A 22,812-nucleotide genomic window follows, 5' to 3' on the forward strand; every position below is an offset into this window, starting at 1 on the left:
TTTAAAAATATTCTCAAATTCTTTCCTGAAAAGTTTAAAAAAAAGTTTAGGCACAATTATATAGCACTTAAAAGACAGGCATTGCCAGATAAACCTAATAAGTCTGTAATTTGTACTAGAGGCAGGGTTTCCTGTAAATGAGAGCTGGATTTAATTTTATCATTGAACTTCGAAATGTTTGTTGATTATTAATCACATGGTCTGTCGGACCTGTGAGGTTGCAGCCCTTTATTTTCCTAACTCGAGTGCAGCACTGATACATAAGGGCTCAAATGCTTGAACTGAGTGCCGCCAATAAGTTTCGGTTTCTAACTTTGAACATCCATTTACACTCAGTGTAAATTATCCCTAGCTATATTATTTTCATGTTAGACTGAAGCTCAAGAACTAGAAGATCAAAAGCTGTTTTCCCCAACACCTCTGTGTGGTCTAAGAGCCTTCTTCTTCCTGGAACAATTCTTCTGGGCTCCCCTAGAGCTAGTAGATGGCATCAAATCTTTTCAGTCGAGACACAGGTTTGTAGCTAAAGGCACTTTAGCAACTCTAGGCATAACAAGATAGGTGGCAGGCTGGAATGTGCACTTATCCAGGAGCACAAATGGGCAGAAGTTCTTACTTTTGAGGCTTCACAGTGAAAAGAAGACCCTTCCTGTACCAGGCGGTGACCAGTCTTAACCCTCTGTGTTTTTACTCCACTTGATGTCGAGGAAAGAATGTGCTTCAAAGTCTAACATCCTCACTGTTGTTAGATCAAAGCGCTACACCAAAGACGATGCTTTGGAAAGGCTTCTGGGAATGTATGCCCTTTTTTCCATGGGAAAGAAGTTGGTTGTTTTTCAAATCAAGCTAATAAACATTTATTGAGCCCCTGTACTGTGTGCAAGGCATGATGGGGGATTATAAAACTGAGCTAGACGTGATGCCTAACATCAGGGAGCTTACAACATTGTAGGGGTAATAAAACCAATAGCCAATTTTAATATAAGCTATTATTTCTTTGAGGACTAGACTGTCTGTCTTATTCATTTTTCTATCCCTAGAAACTGACACTTAGCTGGGCACATAGAAGATGTTTACTAAATGGTTACAGAATACATGAATGAACAATTCACTATTCTAATGTCCATTCATTCATCCATTTATTCATTCATAGAAAAATGCTACAGGGAAGAAGAAGCGGAGATGTCCAACTATGGGTATCAGAGAAAATGGATGCAAAGGTCTATGAGAGATGAGCAGAATTTTTAATTGGCAGAAGTATGGACGGACAATTTTGGGCAGAAGGAAGAACACACGTGCAAAGGTCAGGGGGGACATGACAGTCCTGGCTGTTCTTGGGGAATGAGTAGTCTGATTTTGCTGTGTACACAGAGCACAGGGTGTGGAAAGAGGAGGACACAAAATCAGCAAGGCAGAAAGATGGCGGGGTGCATAAAGGGCCTCCACCCCAGATGACAGTGTTGTGACCACAAGATACATATGTGGTCAGGGCCATGGACTGTGGGTATGTACTGCTATTGGTCTGATGGCCAGAGAGACTATTCTGAACATAATGATTGATCATTTGAGTTATATTTTGTGCAGGAGTAATTTAAGGAAAATATGGAATAAGGAAGCATATCCCTTGCCATTTAACTTTCTGAAGGAAGAAGAGCTTGGTTCCAATTCCCACTCTGGGTCTCTGCACTGAGACAAGGGGAGCAGGGTCTCCGTGGCCTTTCAGAAGTACGTGTGTGACATTCCAGGCACCAGCCAGACAAGCAAACCACAAACATACACATGCTGGCTGAGTGTGGCCGCTTGTACTTCCCAGCACCCTACTTCAAGCAGAGAGGCACACCCCAGCCAGGTTTCTCTTGAGAATCCAAGCTACAAGTGTGACTCCAGCTTTCTCAAACAGCTCCTTAGCCTAGCTCTTCCCCTCAAACTGCTCTTTTTGATCTTTTATGAAATGAGGTTTCTTCTGACACATGTCTAGCTGTTCAGCTAGACCCTGGGATGTATACTGCCTCCCCAGCCCCCTCCACAGTCTAAGTGCGTCCTGCCCTCCTCTCATCCACCTACTCTTCTTTGCTAATTAATTAGCATAGAGAAAAAAATGTATTTATTAACCACACTAATGTTCAGCCTAAGACAAACGGGGATACAGTGACACATCACCTATCTGGGACCTAAAAATAAGCCCCCAAAGGCTCTGATAAGCCAAAGTTCACGGGCTGGAGTCATAGGAGAGGCGCTCCCCTCACAACTTATGTACATTCACTTGGCAGAGAGTTCTGATGAGCTTAATGCCACGGTTTCAAAGACCACAAGGGAAGCAGCCAAGAAGGAAGGACAGGAGTTGCTAAAAGCGGGCATGCTGACAGCAGTACAGAATGACAGCTGACAGCAAGGAAGGAGACAAAAACCATTCAGAAAGTTCAGTTACCCAGAACTGCTCATTTCAAGGTTTTATTGTATTCAAGAATACATATGCAATGAAGAGAGGGCTTTGCTCATATTTCCCTTATCTTTCCAGATCATCTCATCAGCTCTCAATACATTTGCAGTGAAACACAGAATTTCAGTGCTAGAAAGGATCTTAGTGATAATCTAGTTCAACGCTCTCATTTTATGAACACTAGAAACAATGCCTTGATACGATGACTTACTGAATGCCCATCACCCAACTGGTCAGTGGCAGAGCAGTGAGCAGCCTCCAGGTTTCCTGACTCACAGTCCAAGGCTCTTTCTCCTGCCTGGCAGTGATATGTTTACATGCTTATGTTATAGTTGTGTCCACTTAAAGAACAGATGAACAAAACAAAACAAATTGGCTTAGAGTCTAATGTAAATATTGAAATCTAATAATATCAAACTGGAAAGTAACTTAGAACTTCTGAAAAGGTCAGTAAAAACAATTAAAAATTATGTATACTATCAAGTTTCTAGAAACCCCTCCCTAATCAAATTTTTATTGTTATTATTGCCATCATGTGCCTTCACTTATGAGCCCGAGACATCTTTAATACTGCGGCTCTATAAGTTCGAGTGAATTCCTCAAACACCATGCAACAAGCACCCCTTCATGACAAAAAGCTTTCTCTGCCTCAGCAGATGGCCCTCTTTCCAAGCCGTCTTTGTTACAACAGAGTTCTAGTACAAAAAGGCAATGTGGACTACTTTCTGCTCCCTGCTTTCCCCCTTACTGACTACTCCGCTTCCTCCCAAGAGGCCACCTGTAAGCCAGGGCTGGGACAGAGCAAGAAAAGAGGCTCTGGAAAGGAACTGCCTAGATCCCAAAGCCTTTCAGTTCTGTACTATCGGAGCTTTGGTTCTTTCTACTGGTTGATTCTTTAAATCGGTTTGAACCTCACATCTTGTTCTTAATTATTAACAGGCTTTACTCTGTTAAATGTACTGTAGTTGGCAATACCAAAAAAAATTGTTCATGTACAGAGGGAGGACAAGGGAGTCAGAAAACATTCTCCCACCTTTCTTCCAACCACCTGGAATATTGTTGTCTAATTCTGGATTGCGCACATAAAGCAAGACAGAAATTGAACTGAAGGCTCAGGAGAGGGCAGATGAAATTATGGAGAGTCAGGAGGTAGGTGGGATGAGCAGTGAAGGGAGTCTGGTACAGGAGAGAAGATTTAAAGGGATACATACTTAGTTCTAACTCTTATGACATCATAAAGGCCCATTAACCCTAGAAGTGATAATCTCAGGAAGCTACTAACAACCAAAGGTTAAAAGAGGTGGGGAGTTATTTGAGTTATAACAAAGAAGCACTAGCTTATCCAACAGGCAGTCAACAGTCAATTTGCTATCCCAAGTAGCAGTATAAGGTACAGAAAGCAAATCAAGGCTATTGGGAGATATCCCTGAACACCAGGGTCCCTGGGACCATCTGAGACACCATACTGGCCTGGACTCTGTGGCTGATTCAAAGGGACAGCTCCTCCTGATAAAAACACCTAGCTTTTGAATGATTTATCACTCCTGTTCCTTACAGGAAATTAATCTACACAATTGCGTCTTCTATATCCTAATTCTCTTCCCACAGACGGTGCCCCAGTAAAAGGCAAAGACCCAGAAATGGTCCTAAAAAGGGTACAGCTGTCTTCCAACTGCAGGCCTTGTTGGAAAACTCCTCTTTCAAGGCCCCATTGAGGAAAAAGAGCATAATAATCACTCACCATTTGTCAAGCCCAAAAGAAGCAGCTAACCTCACTCCTCTCCCTGCACTTATATGCCCCTCCTCCTTTACCCCACACCCTTTAAGCACCTCTTTCACCAGCCACCTGTCAAAATAAAGCAAGCCACGGATCTTTCAAAAACTGACAGTGGAAAGAAGCCGTTGGACGATTTCTTTCCAGGACCTGTTGAAAGATAAAAGATGAAGCAGACAATTTAAAAGGCGAGACTGTACCCTCTGGATCACAAAGCTGAAAGCAGACAAACCGTGGAAGCCAATGACACAGGAAACGCCCTTTGACCAGAGACAGACATTAGGCATAGCAGAGTTATTTTCCATAAAGAATAAGAAGCTCAATTAAGCCATTTCACAACTAATAGTCATAAAATCATTTCATTGTAAAAAAGTGGGAGAGGAGGGAGAATGGAGGGTTATTACGAGCTTCTCCTTTTAGAAACAATGACACTGCTTTCTAGGAAGTTCTGTTCAGGTGACAAACGTTTTAGGGCGGGTTTTGTTTGGGTTTTTTCCTCTTTGTTTTTTAAAGTGAGACACGGGGACATGTGGGAAACTCTCCTCCAATCAAAGGGCAGAAGAACCACAGAAAAAGGCAATGCCCTAACTAATTTGTACTGCCCTCAGATTTAATCCCCCCTCCTACTAGCCAACATTTTAGCCGTTTCTGGGAATATTGCTGAACTAGGTTTGTAGGAACCAAAGTAGATGCAGGTTCTTGGCAAGAGCTCAGAGAGGGTGTATCTGGGAAATGCTGGGGGGAAAAACGAGACTGTTAAAGCTGACCAGCGGGCCGGCCCCGTGGCTTAGCGGTTAAGTGCGCGCGCTCCGCTGCTGGCAGCCGGGGTTCGGATCCCGGGCGCGCACCGACGCACCGCTTCTCCGGCCATGCTGAGGCCGTGTCCCACATACAGCAACTAGAAGGATGTGCAACTATGATGTACAACTATCTACTGGGGCTTTGGGGGGAAAATAAATAAATAAAATAAAAAACTTATTAAAATGACGTTTAAAAAAATAAAATAAAAAATAAAGCTGACCAGCTCCCTGGGTTAATTTCCTCAGATTTCCTCCCCTTTCCCTTCCCAGCATACCTGCAAGAGAGGAGCCTGGCATGTGCTGCAGTTAGACCAGGCTTTAGGCACAAGGGGAATGTTTTCTTCTTTTAAAACTTCTAAAGGTTAAAAAAAACCCCAAACCAAGAAACTTATCAAATTTAACTTAAGGAAGTTATTCAACAAAAGCCAACCACATAGAAATGAAGATGATCATTGTTGTGCTCAATATAAAACCAAACACAGGAACTCTCGTGCACCGTTGGTGGGAATATAAATTGGTGCAGCCACTATGGAAAAGAGCACAGAGGTTCCTCAAAAAATTAAAAACAGAACTACCATACAATCCAGGAATCCACTTATGGGTATATATTCAAGAAAACAAAAACACTAATTTGAAAAGATATCTGCACCCTTATGTTTATTGCAGCATTATTTACAATAGCCAAGATATGGAAACAACCTAAGTGCCCGCTGACAGATGAATGGATAAAGAAGATATATATTTATATATATATAAAATGGAATGTTAGCCATAAAAAGAATGAAATCTTGCCACTTGTGACAACACAGATGGACCTAGAGGGTATTATACTAAGTGAAATAAGTCAGATGGAGAAAGATAAATACCACATGATTTCACTTCTATGTGGAATCTAAAAAAACAAACAAAATAGAAACAGACTCACAGATATAGAGAACAAACTAGTGGTCACCAGAGGGGAGGAGGGTGGAGGGACGGGTGAAATAGGTAAAGGGGATTGAGATACAAACTTCTAGTCATAAAATAAAAAAGTCACGAGGATGTAATATATGGCATAGGGAATATAGTCAACAATAATGTAATGACTTTCTATGGTGACAGATGGTAATTAGACATATCGAGGTAATCATTTCATAATGTATAAAAATATCAAATCATGTCGTACTGAAACTAATATAATATTGTATGTTAATTATACTTCAATAGAAAAAAATAAAGCAAAAAAACAAACATGCACACAAACACGCACATCTACAAATCAACAAAAATAACCTAAACATCCACATGGGGTGCATATAATAGACTACAGTGCATCAACTTTAGGGAATATTATGCAGCCATTTGAAAACTACATAAGCATAGAACTATAGAACTACAGAAGCATTTTTATAATTTCATGTTATATTAAAAATAGTGGATATACCAATTAGTATGTACTAAAATTTAAACCACATAAAAATGTATACATGTGAATAGGGATTGGACTGTGATATGCAAATGAATAGAGGTTACTCTTCATTATTGTTGTTATATCATCTTTTCAATTGGAAAAAATTTAACCTACCATAAACCATAATCTCTGGAGGCCGAATGACACTGTGCCAATTCTGAGTGCCAAGTACAAAGTCCTGAGAGCAGAGTTAGTCAGGGCAGGCAGAAGAAAAATGGCTCAAGAAGCAGAGAAGATGCTGTCCAGATCCCCAAAGCAGTTTCAATTCCTAGATCTAAAGTGGCTTCAGCCCACAGGCCCTCATCTCCCCTGGTGTATAACTCTCTGGTTTCCTGGCTACTGCAGATAGCTATATTTGCTGTCAGCATGGTGGTGTCAGCTACAGATCAGGAGAGCTCTGACTCAGAGACCGAGAGATATGAATTCATACACAAAAAGGAAGCAGTTACCGATAAAGATAGGAGAGTTTGATTCTTCAGTCTGAAAACAATACCATGGACCTGAAAGCCTGCCTGAATTTCACGAATGTTGTTTCTTTGGGTTTTATGGGAGATCAGTACAAGAAATGAAATCAGGTTAACGACAATGATTATTACACTGTTTAATGTCTTACATAAGAGCCTATATATTCTTTCTAGATTTAGCAACAACAAGAAAACATCTTGCCTGAAGAATTGTTCTGTTACTTTTTATCAGATAAATGAAAAATGTATAACCAGTTTGGTATCCTGTTTTACTTCAGCCATCTGGAAGCCTACTGGTCAAGTGATGATGGCTCATTCACTGTAATAGCCTTGCTTTTAAAATTCTTTATTCCATCCTCCTTCCACGTACCTTTTTATTTTCTGTTTATGTAAAATCAGATAATCTACATGATGCATTAAAAAAAGACCCATAGTGAGTGCTCATTAAACGCTATCGTTATTAAAATAATAATTAATAACAATTATGACTATGACTGTAGGAATCTTACTGAATATGGATTAAATGATTTTAAGTAGGTAGGGTTTATACTAAAATTAAATTTTAAAAACCTTGGAAGAAAATGACGTGACTTCTTAAAGTTTGAGGCCCTGCCAGATTTAAAAAAATTAAAGACATATGGTTGAAGAATCGGTCACTAGTTCCTTTTAAAACTGCGCCCTTGATGTTTAAGGGCCCAACAGATTTCCATTAGGAAAGCAATTAGAGGGCTGATGAAATCATGTTAGTCTCTTAGTTGTTTTTTTTTAATGGAAAAAAACATTATCAACATTGACTGATTAAACAAAACAAATATTAGGAAAGGAAGAGAAGAAGAGATGAGAAAGGCCCGGTCAAGGTTACAATCGTTTAAAAAGGAACATGAGCACAAAGTCAAGTGCTGTGGATAAAATTCAATACAACTAAGAAACATACTTAAGTTGTGCGGTATTTGAAGAAATCTCCAACATTTTACATTTACCTGGAGTAAAATGCCCTGCTATTCTTCCTCATTGAAATTAATGGTCAAAATTTTCCTTCATCTCAAAGGATGACTATCACAACTGAAGTACTTGCAGTCTATTTTAATGGTCCCTTGGGAACTGCCTGCAGTTGGGGTTATACTTTCTTCGACAAGAGCATACACTACTAAATATACAATATTATAAAAATTTAAGGTTTGACATAACTCTCTGATCACACATCAAGTAACTGTTGAAAATGGTGAAAACTTCCTTTATGACCAATTTTTGTTAAGAAAAATACTTAACACTTGAGGCAATTTATATTTGGCAAATTGTGGGATCTAAATCTACATTTCTTAAATGTCACCCCAGGAAGCCACAAAGCATTGGCATAACACTTAAGCATACAGCACAGATTCCAAGACATCTCTGAAATTAATAACTGTGCCAAATGCAATCATTTCCCTTTATTCTTAGCGTTCAGCTTGTATTCCTCTCACATTAAAAACACATCTCAATTTTTTTGGTTGTTTTTCCTTTCTGCAAAATATGACGATACAACAGCTGCTGCGACTTCAAGAAGGAAAACAAATATTCTGTCCTAACAGCAGAGCTGCCATGAGTCTCTCATGTTAATATGGTCAATTACAGAAATGCCTTCTATAAATTTGACTAATTAGAGGGAATACGTGCTGAATTATACAATATTTTTAAAGAAATGCAGACTTACCATTTTCAAACACAAAGTGACCCCCCCCCCTAGGAAGTATTGGAAACTAAAGCCACTTAGAGATCTACTTTAATAGAGATATATTTACAGTTAACACAATGGTTTCAATTAAAATGGCTGTTCCTGAGGTGTTTAGAAATACTCTCCTCCCCTATGTAGGTGTTAAACATCTCCTAGTACCATAATGACACCATTCATTTGCTTAGCAAACCATTTTATTACAGACTCAGCAGAGATAAACTAGCTCAGCCTAAGCCTCCATTATCCCAGAATCTCATTGTATTTTACTTCATTCTTGAGCTTAAAAGCAACCAAGAAAATCTCAGGGCTCCAAGAGAAACACTAAGAGATTATTGGTAAAAACGGTACATGCTGTGTCTGTTTCAAAAATAAAAGCAGAGACAATTAATAACTTCTCCCTAAACACAAAGATATGTTTAAATAGCTATGGACTGGTTTGCCCTATCACGAACTCACAAATCTTAGCCCACACCTGAGTACTTCAGAGCATATGGACCATTTGATCTATTAGACAGCAAAAAACAAAATGCTTATTTCTATTCTTTTCTTTTTATTTTATTTCTTATTTTATTGAGGTCACTGATTTATAACATTATATAAATTTCAGGTGTACATCATTATCTTTCGGCTTCTGTATAGACGCATCGTGTTCACCACCAGAAGTCTAGCTTCCATGCGTCACCGTACATATGTGCCCCTTTACCCCTTTTGCCCCCGGGCAACTTTTCCTTATAATAATAGCAAGCCTATAGTATTTAAAATAGGGCGGGGGCCGGCCCGGCGGCGCAAGCGGTTAAGTGCGCGCACTCCGCTGTGGCGGCCCGGGGTTTGCCGGTTTGGATGCCGGGCGCGCACCAACGCACTGCTTGTCGAACCATGCTGTGGCGGCGTCCCATATAAAGTAGAGGAAGATAGGCATGGATGTTAGCCCAGGGTCAGTCTTCCTCGGCAAAAAAAAAAAAAAAGAGAGAGGATTGGCAGATGTTAGCACAGGGCTGATCTCCTCAGAAAAATAAATTAAAAAAAATAAAATCGGGCATATGCCATAATCTCCATATTTAAATTCATATTTAAAATAGGGCACACCTTAATCTGCATATCCAAGCAAGACTTGGCCCTTGCATATAAACATATGTACCCAATTTACTACAATGCAGTCAGTTCACTGCATTAAATGGGGAGCTTGGGGCTTCAGCCTTGGCCATTAAAAGGTAGTCTGCCCTTCGTAACAGGAGGGGTCTGGATTAGAAGATGGCTAAAAATGCCGGATGTAACCAGGAAACTGGGATCTCAGGCATGAGGCTACCAGGCACGTGAGGTCATGCCTGTATATAGTCCAAGCCTCCGAGTTCCTCAATAAGGCTTTGAATTTCTGAACAAACTAACAAAAATAGGGTACTATTTTATCCACGGTACTTATCTAAAATTCTGAAAAATATCACTTATATCTCAATTTTAAAAAATAAAACAATCTGAAAACAATCTTTCTTGAAACGGAGAAAACCCTGTTCTCAGAGCCACAGTATATGGCGGGGGTGCTCCTTCCTATCCTGTTATGATAACTGCTGGAACACTTATCACGCAGGGTGCATTTGCTTACAATGCCATCTCCCTGGCCAGCCTCTGCACTGGCTCCCCACAGGCAGGGTCCTCCTCTCTTCTTGGCAACCACCACACTTGGTCGCCATTAATAAAGGCTTGGGGAGGGAAGGAATCCTGTTACCAACTGATAGGTGCATCTGGTCCATATTTTGCTGAACCAGAGTTCTACTGTAACAATCATTTCTGGGCCAGTGGGCTTCGCTTTCACCCACTCACCATTCAAAAGAACTAGTATTTCTGTGGCCTCTATGGGAATAAAATTAGACACCAACCTTTCACAGAAACCTGAAGGCCTTAGTACTCATAGTACTGGGATGGGTTCCCTGCAGACCACTCCGAGAAGAGAAAACAACAGTGCGAAGTGACACAAGAGTTCACTTTGCATTTTCTAGTGCCCATGTAAATCCAATCCCTAAAATGATGGCCAAGGTATATAACCAGAGAAGACTGCTCCATGTAAGCCTTGCTAACTTAGGCCCATCTCCCCTGCACTGCTCTCTCTACCAAGTACTCCAGAATTTGCCTCAGAACCCACTGAGAGAAACAGAACCTGGCCATTCAAGTATCTAGACGGGCCCTTTTGTAAGGCCCCTCTACTCCTGGGAAATAAGAAGAGCCCCATGGGCCTAAATGTGTAATCTAAATGTTGAAGAAAATCATGCTTCACCCTGATCATCCTTCACCCAAGACCAAGGGCTTCTCCCTGGAAGTAGTTATCACACCTATAACTCAACAATGATTTGTAGAATTTCCAAGTCAGTATCTGTCTCATCATTTAGACTGTGAGCTCCATGAGTGCAAGGCCTGGCCCACGTCCTTTTTGTTCACTGCATTATCCCTAGTGCCGAGCACAATGCCTGTCAATCACTAGGCACTCAGTAAATAGTTGCTGAATGAATGAATGAATGAATCTTCAACCTAGGCGCCCCTTTCTACAGATGGGAGTTCAGATGTGCAGCCTCACACTCACAAGTCCTGAAGAGTCAACTATGTCCTCTGAAAGCTTTTTCCTAACTAAAAACATCCTATTTGCAAGGAGTACTCATTCGTGCATTCATTCAACAAACATTTTTGAGAGCCAGGCAATGCAGTGAATAAAAGAGGCAAAGTCCTTGCCCTTAGGTTGGATAGTGAGAACTGCGAAGAAGAAAAAAGCAGCGAGGAAGAGAGACAAACTGTACATGTGGGGTGTTCAACTTTATAATCGAAGTCAGGAAAGACTTCTCCATTAAGGTGATAGGTAAGCAAAGCCCTGAAACATGTGAGAGAGTGAGCCGTGCTGCAATCTGGGAGCAGAGTGTTCTAGGTGCTGAGAATAAGTACAAAGGCCCCTCTGAGTGTGCCTGGTGTGCTTGAGGAACAACAGAGAGACCAACATGTGGCGTGGACCAGGAAAGAAAGACAGAAGAGAAGACGGTGTGGACTGGCACGGGAGGAGACAATGGGCAGATCCTGTAAGGTCTCATAAGCTCAGCCTTTCACTCTGGATGGCAAGGGGAGCCACTGGAGCGTTTTGGGCCGAGAAGTGACGTGATGTGAGTTAGGTTTAACAGAATAGGATCGCACTGGCTGATGTGCTGAGAATAGACTGGTAGGGAGGTGAAGAAGCTAGAGCAGAGAGAGAGGCTAGTTAGGAGCAACTGCAGTAATCCAGGTAAGAGGGGATGGGGGATGGGGGATGAGACCAGGGTGGTAGTTGTCAAGGTGGTAAGAGGAAGACAGATTGCGGATACATCTTGAAAGCAGAGCCCAAAGGTAGAGATTATGAAAGAACGTCGAAACAGAAACATCTCCCATCCAGTCACCTAAATCTTTGTTCAAATCAAAATGATCTTATTTTGGAAAAATAAGTCCTTTATTTTGGAAGGTTGTCATTTTTTCATTTGCCCTACAACTTGAAAGGTACAAGACCATCTCCTAAGACTGCCAGAATGCTTAATGATCAATCAACCTTCCGCCAGTAGAGCCTTCTTCCCAGAGTGTGTCCAGGTCCATTGGACCTGAAGGGGCAGGAAAAAAAAAAGTTAGTTCCAAACTGGGGATAAACAAGGTATAATATTAACCAATCAGTCAGCTGGGGGCATTTAGTTCAAATTCCGTTTAAAGTGAACCCACTGCACTCCTCCCCTTAAAAAAATTCTCCCCCATAAACACAAAAAACTATTCCTCATCACAGCCTCTAACATCATAGTCAGGGAGTGATTTTTAAGGACTATTTCTAAAGTACAATAGTGAAAAATTGTCTTGTTTTGCTTTTTAAAATCTTAGCATGGGGAAATAGTCTATAATCAAGGCAATTTTAACAATGGTAGATAATAATTTGACTATAAATTGTAAGGAATGTAATGACTGCTTATTCTGGCATGAAAGAAACAGGCCTTTCTGTGAAGTGACTGCCAAGAAAAATGATACTCCCACTTAGACTGGACCATTGCAAGTAGTAACTGTTAACCACATGCTTTACACTGCAGTTTGCAAGGACACAGAGCTTTGTTTTCATCTCTAACCAAACACCAGACTGAAAACTCAATGGAGACAAACCCTGTGGTGAAATAGCAACAATAACTGAAGGGAAAAACATTCTGTGGCTTAATGCTTGCTGGGATGCTGACGTTCAAGGGTTTGGAGAGCTAAGGAAACCTCTGCAGTCCAAAAGAAACCACTTCCAGTCTGCTCAAGTAGACAGAAGCCCAACATATAAGAAAGAAGCCAGGTTTGAAGAGGCTGGTGAATGCCAACTGACAAAGTAGCTGTGAGAAGAAAGGACTGGCATGAAAAGAATGGCTGGGATGAAGTGGAGAGCAGGTGACCTTGAGCTAGACTAGACAAAGACAGCAATCCTGCCAGGGGCCCAACCTGAGCTTCCAGAGGAAGAAGAGGGAAGGGAGCACCTGGTAGAAAGCCCGCAGCAAGAAACAGGAACAAAGGTAGCCTCTCTTTTCTAAAAGCACCTCTGCAGGTACAGCTGAGTTCCTGTTAATGGCTGGAATAGACAACATAAGAAGCAATCATTTGCCTATCAGGATTAAAACAAACCACATGAAATACTCAGCTCCCACCTCCAAGCAAGCCACGAAATAACACTACATTCTAGGTTAAAAATATCTAATATATATATATTTCTTCTTACTTTTTCCCTTTCTTACTTAGGCATCTAGGACTGAATATGTTAGAAATTTTAAAATAAATTAAGTAGCTTAAAATGAATTAATTGAATTAAAAAGGGATGAATAAAATATTCATTCCTAGAAAGAATACAAAAGTCAAAAATCATGCTTGAACTTATTTTTGAACGACAAACATTTCTTGCACACCTATCATGTGCCATGCAGTGTGACAGAAACCGGAGATACATGGTCTCTCAGATCAGGCATGATCGGACAAGAAGGGCTTCTTTTTTAAGGTTCAAATAGTCACATGGTCAGAGATAAGGACCATCAAATGTGTCCTCATTCTTAATACAGCACTCCCATCCTTAACTTCTAGTGTTTCTTTAATTATGACTATACATTTACTTAGTTTGGTAAATGTTTAAAAGGAAAACCAGTATTCAAATATTTGAACCTGTCACCTCTAACTAAAAACCAACTCTTGCCTTTGTGGCTTCAGGTCAGAATGTCAGTTTCCCAAGCTGAGCACAGCAGGCACTAACAGTATTAGAAACCAAATCTAACTTGGATGTTCTCGAGGGCTTAGAAGAGGAGGTGCAGAGGCACAAAATCACTAACCCAAAGCTCTGAAGTCCATAAACCACTGAATTAATAATATATAGTCTTTAACCTATTTTTTTAAGAAAAAGACAAAGTGACACACAGAATTGACTCCTTACTGAAGCAGCACTGTTGGGAAGCTAGGTGCTCTGAAAACGTGAATGTGTAAGTTAACTGAAATTTTCTCTCTTTCTTTTTTAATTGAAGAATAGCTGACATACAATGTCCTATTAGTTTTAGGTGTATGTCATAGTGATTCGATATTTATATACATTACAAAATGATCACAAGTCTAGTTACCATCTGTCACCAAAGTTATTACAATATTATTGACTATATTCCTAAGCTATACATTACATTCCCATGACTTATTTATTTTATAACTGGAAGTTTGTACCCCTTAACCCCTTCATCTATTTCGCCTGCCCCCAACCCCATATTTTCCTCTTTTTCAAGTGCAATTTCTGTATTTTTGTGTGTGTGTGTGTGTGTGTGTGAGGAGATCATCCCTGTGCTAACATCTGCCAATCCTCCTCTTTTTTGGCTGAGGAAGACTGGCCCTGGGCTAACATCCGTGCCCATCTTCCTCCACTTTATATGGGACGCCGCCACAGAATGGCTTGCCAAGCAGTGCGTCGGTGCGCGCCCGGGATCCGAACCGGCGAACCCCGGGCCGCCGCAGCGGAGCGCGCGCACTTAACCGCTTGCGCCACTGGGCCGGCCCCCAATTTCTGTATTTTTAATACACTCTTTCTAAAATATACTTTCTGAACTTTTAAATCAGAATATTCCAAATTACTGCCCTGAAATATACTAGTGCCCTCAAGGGTTACAGAGATGCCTCTGGGCATTCACCCCATCCTAAAAGGTCTCCAACTGCCAAGATCAGCAAGTGCTGGGTCTACTGTTCAGCTTCTGGCCTCCTCACCCTGTTTCACACTGTCATCTCTCACTTCTCCCAGATGTCAAGTCTTGCCTGCCTCTAAAGCCATCCCTTCCTCTGACCTCTCTACTCCCCAACCAGCACCACTTGCTACTTCTAATCAGCCCTGGACTGGGAAGCCAGATAACCAAAGCATCTCACGTTTAAATCCTATCTACTCATAATTGGAGTGTAAGCGCCTCAAAAGCTTGATTTCTGTTTTAAACCTCTTTGAATTCCCAACACCTAGCATTCTGCTCTTCATAGGAAAGCTATTCAATCAATGATTGCCGATGATAAATTTCAGAAGGCCTTTTCTCTAGGTAGAATGCATGGGCTTTATGACAGCTGTTTCTATCATTTAGCTTTTCTGCTTACTTCCACATTCCCAGCTGTGTTCTGGATAGCTGTGCAGGCCAGAAGCCTAGGGATTTACTGTACTTCTATTTCTTGATAAGATACTTGAAGAGAATAAACACATGACAAAAAGAACATTAAAGTAAGGGATAAAGATTTTTTTTTAATTTTACCAATAGAGAGAGGGAAGAAATATCACCTAGCACACTGACACTTAATCAATAAATGACAACAAGGCTGGATTCCTTTCTAATTCTCTCCAAAGTACTCTCAACGTCCTCATCTTACCTCTCTACTCTCAGCAAAGCATCACTGGTTATGGCATATACTTGCATCTTGATTAAAAAATATTTTTCCGGGGCTGGCCCGGTGGCGCAAGCGGTTAAGTGCGCGCGCTCCGCTGCGGCGGCCCGGGGTTCGCTGGTTCGGATCCCGGGCGCGCACCGACGCACTGCTTGGCAAGCCATGCTGTGGCGGCGTCCCATATAAAGTGGAGGAAGATGGGCACAGATGTTAGCCCAGGGCCGTCTTCCTCAGCAAAAAAAGAGGAGGATTGGCAGATGTTAGCACAGGGCTGATCTCCTCACCAAAAAAAAAAAATATTTTTCCAAGTTTAACAGACCTTCCTCTTAAATTCAAGTTAGCCAAAATTAAAACAAGCATGCACTGAGTCTAACTTAAAGCTCTCTTCTGAGACAACACTTTGTGATGAACTTCACTAGACAATTTAGAATCATAGGATCTAGAGATGCAAGGGACCTCAGAGATCATCTAGGGCAGTGGTTCTCAAACATGGCTGCTCATTAGAACCACTGGGAGCTTTTAAAAAATTACCATGACCTAGCCCCACTGCCAGAAAGTATGATTTAATTGGTCTGGGGTGGTGCCAAGGCATTAGATTTTAAAAGCTCTCCAGGTGGTTCTAATGTGTAGCCAGGGTTGAGAATCCCTGATCTAACCCAGCATTCTAACACCCCCACTCCCATTTTTCAGACAAAAGAAAAAGAACCTCACCAAAGGTATCAGACAACTAATTTGTCACAGACCTAGGCTAGAACTGGTCTTTCCAAAAAAACCCATCCAGGACAGTGGAGTTTCTCCCCTCTATTATTTTCTCCCCTCAATAAACCAACATGCCCACTTATCCCAAAGTAAATGCATTTTCTGAATATTCTTTGCCTTGGAATCCCATTGCATAATTCTTGAAAACCTCAAGGATGTCTGTTTCCCTGTATCCACTTGCTTCTTTTCTCTCAAAGAACTCTGGGAGGTTACTCAAGCATGGTTTCCCCTTAAAGCAGCCATATTGCTTTTCCTCTGATAGGCTGGACTCAGCCCACCCTTTTCACCATTATCATCACATGGGCCGCCTTTCAAATCCCTTGCAAGGTTCACCTCCAATTCTCTTTCAGCTCATTTAATTTCTAGTTTGTACCTGCCCTGCCATACCTCATGGACTTCCCTCTTCTCCTGGCGTAAACTCTCCATTTTGTGAAAGATGCCTTTTTCCCTGAAGCAGCCTCTTTTACTCTGCCAGTTAGTCATGCCGGGTTCTTTTTTTTCTTCCCCCAAGCAGCTGGTCTTTTTGATGTCTGGCACACATTTATCTGGGCTTCCAATAAGATGTTTTTACATAGTTTCCAGCCTTCCTGGAGGTTATTGACTTTTTTAACTCTTCCATTCAATTTTTTTCCTAATTTCTAACATTTGTTAGAGTTTCTTTTTCAAAAGTTGAATACCTGGCTGATGGATCTCTTTGATTTTTCTCTCCTACCAGATTGCTGAATTAAATGCATCAGAACTTAAATATATTTCAAATTACCTCCAGGATGGAATCGCTTCATGAATTTTCTGCACTTGCATGTTCTCTATAGTAAGCAACAGATGTTTAACCAAGTGGAATTAAAAACTTTAGTTCTTCCTGTTCCTATGTTAGTGTGTCTGCTTATATAAAATATTCTGATATCCTTAAGCTTGTGTTCTTTTGCTTCGTAAAGACAATAAACTTAAGATTTTATTTTTTTAAAAGGTAACTGATGTGCATCGAACAACTCTATATGCTGAATCTAACGTGTTAAATTACTCTTCTAAATTTGCTCTAAATTGCCTAATCACGAAAGTCTCAATTGTTCCTTAAAGTATATCTCGAAGCGGGAAGAAAAAGCGAATTCTGAATCTTTCTGAAAAATTCCTATAGCACTCAGTTATTAATGAAGCAGTAAAGACAAGTACTCCCCCAAAAGAATAAAAGCATTCTCCAAGTTGTACTGACATATCATGGAGATTTACTCAAAATTTATTTCACTTGAGAATGCTTAGATCCAAAAAATCCCCAGGAGAGCAAGAGACCATGGGATGACAATCTATCATCAAGGCAGTATAATTCCATTATATATAGCACTGGTGTCCTGGCAGAGAATGCGACAGAATTGTCTATGTCATCCCCCTACTTGGTTAACACATTGCATTGAACTATCACACTTGGTACTGTTGGGCACACAAAACACCAGGAGCTGTCATCTCTGTCCTCAGGTTGCTTACGGTTGAAGGGAGAAGACGCACCTGTAACTATAATACAAGACAGCTATGTGCAAAGACCAGGGATCTGATTCAAGCAAGGAATTAGGAGGAAGAGGGCACATAACCTTGGGGAGTTCAGAAGTGACTAAATGAAAGTATCATTTGAGATACTTGGAGCCACTAAAGCTCAAAGTAGACGAACTCCATTCAAAGCACTGCTGTAAGGGAATGAAGCCGGCAATGTTCAGGGTGGAATGGGAGGGTAACAAAAGAGAGTCAGGTCGACCAGTCAAGAACTATTTAAAACGGCCCTTAACAGCTCTCCCTGCCTTTATTCCCCTTGCCTTGCCAACCTTTCACTCCAAGTGCCACTAGTTACCTTCCTTAAACAGCTTGACTAATGACATTCCTCTTCTCAGAAACCATCACCGGCTTCCCATGGCCCAGGAAATACAATTTATATTCCTTCCACTGTTAACACTAGATTGTCTATGTCCAGGTGTAACACTTTACCTGCAAAGGACATGATTGGATCCTCTCAACTACAGCATCAGAATAGTGCTGTGATGATGGTCTTTTACTAGTTAGTTGATGGTCCTCTCATAGCTTATATTTCTAAAACCAGCCCTCTCTGGGAGTTGGGAAGGTACTTTCTTGTCTTACTATCTGTACAACACAGCAGAGACTATGCTCTGGGTCAGATAAGACCTGGGTTCAAATCCCACCTCTACCATTCCCTAGTTGTGAGACTGTGAATATATTTCTAAATCCCTTTGAATCTCAGTTTCCTTGTCTATAAAACGGGGATGATGAAGATAATAATAATTCTGACTTCATATGTTTGTTGTGGACTTTAAATGAGACAATCACGTAAAGCCCTCAGTTTAGGACCAGGCCCAGAGAAAGCATTCAGTAGCTTTTTTCATGAAGACAAAATGCATTTTTTGTGAACATATATGGGAACCACCTCAGTGCCAAAACAGTTAATGTTACTGAGGAGCCAGAGACTCACTTCCAATTGATTTAGATTAACACTGATGCTGTATCCCTTGTAGAGGCAACAAAAACCTTCCTTTTTCATTCCTCAGTCTAGTCTCCAGCTAATCCCGAAATTGCACGCAACCCACTGTGAGTCAAATAAAAAAGGAAAATAGTAATTATGCTGAATCAAACATTTTATATTTGTATGTTCTAACTAGAGATTGAGCTGCAGTAGCCAGAACTTTTACTAAGTTCTTTTCTGAGCATGTCCAGGAGATAGTTCCTACACTACTTGGGACAATTGCTGTACCAACTGGCCCTGTGGCTTAATTAGACCCTCTTCTCAACTGAAACACAGGGAGCCAAACTAATGATTCCAACAGAATAGAAGATCACCAGTTCTCTGCAAAATCCAACCCATCTACTTTAAGTGGGGAAGAGGGAATACAAATCTTATATGCTGTGTCTCTTACATACAATAATCAACTCAATATCAGAAAGTATTCCTACCTCTCCAACACACACATATACTTTCTTCCATGTAATCCTAACATAGCTTATGTAATTCCCAGAATCCTTTGAGGTACACATATGTGCACGTGTGTGTGCACGCACCTGCATGCATGCTCGCAAATGCATTGCTCCTGAACATAAATGGGAACAGGAAACAAAAACTCCAAAATCACAACTATGACACCAAGTTCTCCTTGGTATCATTCAATGTCACTATCGAAGGGACCTTTGGCAAGCTTAAGAAGGTTTCTAAGCAACTGCCTCACTCTTAATTTCAGAAAAGATTAGATTAGTAATAAAATGCCAATTGTTGCATATCCTTTGTCCTGTCTTTATGCAGGGAGGCCCAATGAAAACGGTTAGATTTTTAAATTTATTATCATTAATACTGTTTTTTTACTAGTGAACTAGCATTACCTAGTTCACACTCTAGTCTCCAAGCCCTTCTCCCTTGGAACTCCTTAGGCTCTCCTCTCTCCTCAGTTGTATCACTCATACGGTACTTATCACACACCATGTTGTATTACAATTATGTGTGCGCACAGCTTATCTACTACCTGGAAAGGTCCTGGTGGCAGAGGCCCCTCCTGCCCTTCTTGCTGCCTCCACAATGCTGAGCACAGAATATTGCACATAGTAGGCACTCCAAAATGATATGCCCATTGAAAGCTAAACAAAAACCTATCCTTTGTGTTAAAGATCCCTTTTGATCAGGGCATCTGGGCTACCCATTATTTCATAAGTATAGGGGTCAAGCGGATAGGCAATGCAGGACCTCAGTTGGAAGCCCTGTCAGCATGATGTACTCCCAGACACCCTTGAGAGCACATCAAATTATCTTCATTATGATCTAAAAAGACTGAGACTCCTCAAGAACGAAGAGTATTCTTAAAGCCTGTTCAAACCTCTAGAAGGCAAGTGCAAGGCCATCAGGAATAAAACCTTCAACTTGGGCTAAGCCTGTGACCCTTTGCCTGGAAAACAATCCTGGACTTTTTGCATTTAAAAAAGTATATCCCTCCCACCAGGGAAAGGGCCTGGCAATTAATTCATTCAGACACAGGCTGAATACAAGTCACTATATATTGACTATGCTTCCCAAAATGACCAAAATTATCTGAGCGTAGCCCAAGGAAGACAAGGCTAATGTATGCATCTGGAGAGGCCAGGGTGATGGTAAAGATTACCCCTGTTTCTATACTGGCCGTCTAAAGGTATTTACTTGGGTCTGTCTGTGTTGTGACAGTGTCCTAGACTCCAATGAATGCCTCTAACGCTCCACATTTTTGAGCCCTTCAGTCATGCATTTTTGTTATTGTTGAAAGTGGTGCGAAATTGCACTGCATGAGCTAAAGTCCTTGGTGGTCCTCCAAGGATTCCAGCTAAAAAGGCACTTCCTTTGTTCCTCAGGAGAATGCAGTCCAGTAGGTCATTCAAAAGGGGAAATAAAAGCAGCAGCCCTGGGAGGGAGATGAAGGACAAGACAAAAAGAATAAAATGTTTTGGGTGTGAGCACATTAGCTTCCATTTCCTGCTGCTGGTCACTAATAACTCTCCTATCTTTGGGGGGGAAATGTCCAGATAGACATTTATGCAAAAATATTCCTCAGGTGTTTTCTGGGAACCATGGCAATCCAAGGGAACACCTAGCACAGTCCTTGAGCACTCTTCAAACTTCCTTTCTCCTGAGATGCTGGCTGGGGAAGATGTCCCGCCATTGTGAGCCTGGCCACAGTAAAGTTGGAGAAAGTGGGGAGGGCAATTTCACAACCTACTCCCTGAATGCCTCTAGTTCATCTCAAAGGCACATATTGTTTGCATGAGCAGAAGATGAAAACTTGTCACATCCCCATTAAGGGCATCGCTGCAGCTATCCCTTCAAAATGTGGGAATGACAACTGTAACCTTCACGCCAATCATCTCCCCTGGGCCCAGGCCCAAACCGTGCAGGGCACAAAGACCGCAGGTCTGACCCGCGGAGCCCCCAAGCTTCAGTGGTTGCTGGTTCACTTCACTTCTTCTGGCGGGGCAGGAGGGAGAGGGAAAGAAAGAGGGCTTTTCAGGGCTCTACAACCAATAAAATCGTACTGCTGTGAGGACATACTTGAGCTCCCAAAAAGACAGGCAGCTCAAGGGCAAACAGTCTCTAATCAGTAGTGTGCGAGTTATTTGGTAACTGCCAAGGTGCAGTGGGCTGCTAGGCTGCTCCAACAATTTCTTCGGCTCTATTTCTAGACAGATGCCGGTTACAGTCAGAAAGTGCCCAGCAACTTCCCTCAATTTACTTTTGTAATTTACATGTAATGACTGCACTTAATCTCCAAGGTTATTAATAGCCCTTCCAAAAAATGACCCCCAAGTCTTCCTAAGCCTTTGGAAGCGCCTGGTTGAAATTACAGTATTTCCTTTGCTGGCTGCCGGCCCCCCGCCCGCCCCACCCGTGTGACCAACACCGCGAGGCAAAGGCGCGCTCCGCTCACTTCCATGAAAGGTTCGGAATGGAGGCTTGGCCCCCGGGGCTCGAATCGCTCACTTCACTGTTAGGTTTTGCTGGCCACCAGCCAGCTCCATCCGTGGTTCTTTTTGAACCCTCGGGGCGAACGGGCTACCTGCGCTGCCGCTGGCCCCAGCACGGCCCGCGGGGCTGCGCGCAACAGTTGGCCTCTGCGAACGGGAGAGTGCGACCTGGAGGGGACCGGCCCGGCCACCGCCGCCGGCCTCGAGGGGAGGAGCGAAGAGCGCCTGCCGGAAAGCTGCCTCCCCAACGATGCAATAAGGGCTCTCACAAATACCCCACGCACCCGCCAGCACCAAAATCCGGTGAACTCTTTCACAGGTTAAGCCGTCTGCATTTGCATAACCATCTCCAAACCGAGATTCAGGTTTCCTGTAATCAGTCCTTTCAAAGGTTTGTAATTGAACGTGCAATTAACCCTTAAAATGAGGTGAGAAAAAAGGGGGGAAAAAATACCCTTCTCATCCAACACCTTCCGGAAAGCAGGAGAGTTCCCAAAAGTCAGGGTTTGGAGGAGTGGAGAGTCGTTTTGCTTTTTAAAGGCGACTTCTAAAGCCGCTGTAGCTACTAAAATTCCTAATCCGTGTCAGCGGTTGGAAGAGAGGCAGAGAGAGGGTTTTTAAAGAACATCAATGAAACATCAATTCATGTTCCACGTTTTGCGTCCCCCGGAATCTGGCAAGCTCTAGAAGGTTCCCCCACCCCACTGGCAACCCCCCACCCCCACCCGGCCTCTCGTCACCCACGCAACAAAGCGGGGAGCCCAGTAAGGAGTTCAACCCGGAAAAGGCGAGGGAGCCAGTGACACGCACTTTGCGGGCCAGAGTCCTCTGGGGCTTCCTGGGACCGGGCAGACCGCGGGGGGGAAGGGGGGCGGTGGTAGCAGAGCGCGGGAGTGGCACCGGGCAACTCGCAGCGCGCCAGGGGCCGCCGCGTCCGCGGGGAACGTTCTGCGCGGGGGCTCACTCTCGCGCTCCCTGTCTCGCTCGCCTGCCCATTTCTCTCTTGGGTACCTGCGTGCGGCGCGGGGGGCGGCGGGGCGAGAGGGGT

General features: G+C 42.3%; 1 protein-coding gene across 1 annotated transcript in view; it reads right to left on the minus strand.

The window, feature by feature from the left end:
- Nucleotides 1–22,812, minus strand: part of GPC4 (glypican 4) — a 106,471-nt gene that overhangs the window by 82,924 nt on the left and 735 nt on the right. The window lies entirely within an intron of this gene.

This window comes from Diceros bicornis, chromosome X (genome assembly GCF_020826845.1).
Source record: "Diceros bicornis minor isolate mBicDic1 chromosome X, mDicBic1.mat.cur, whole genome shotgun sequence".
NCBI lineage: Eukaryota > Metazoa > Chordata > Mammalia > Perissodactyla > Rhinocerotidae > Diceros > Diceros bicornis.